Source organism: Triticum aestivum, chromosome 4B (genome assembly GCF_018294505.1).
Source record: "Triticum aestivum cultivar Chinese Spring chromosome 4B, IWGSC CS RefSeq v2.1, whole genome shotgun sequence".
In the NCBI taxonomy this organism is placed as follows: Eukaryota; Viridiplantae; Streptophyta; class Magnoliopsida; order Poales; family Poaceae; genus Triticum; species Triticum aestivum.
In genome coordinates, this window is record NC_057804.1 from 396,378,081 (window position 1) to 396,378,642 (window position 562).

The following is a 562-nucleotide window of genomic DNA, read 5'->3' on the forward strand; positions in this document are numbered from 1 at the left end:
CCCCATTGATGGAAAAACAGAATGTCCGCACTGTACGTGTCAACCAAGCGCACTGCATGCGTTAGCGCGAGGCCGAGCAGGGGGTGGGGACTCCACATCCCCCAGCGAGGCCGAGCCTGGAACGAGCTGGAGTAGGCGGCGACGCGGCTTGCCGCGTCACCGCATGCGTAGGCGATTCCGTCATACCCCGTCGCTCCCTGTCTATCTTAGGGGTGTGGCTCCGGGGGTTTGCGCGCGTCCCCTTAGATGGAAAAACAGAATGTCCGCACTGCGCCTGTCAACCAAGCGCACTGCATGCGTTAGCGCGATGCCGAGCACCCTGCGAGGCCGAGCCTGGAACGAGCCGGAGCAGGCGGCGACGCGGCTTGCCGCGTCACTGCATGCGTAGGCGAGTCCCTCATACCCCGTCGCTCCCTGTCTATCTTAGGGGTGTGGCTGTGGGGGTTTGCACGCGTCCCCTTTGATGGAAAGCCAGAATGTCCGCACTGCGCCTGTCAACCAAGCGCTCTGCATGCGTTAGCGCGAGGCTGAGCAGGGGGTGGGGAGGGGGGTCGTGACCCCC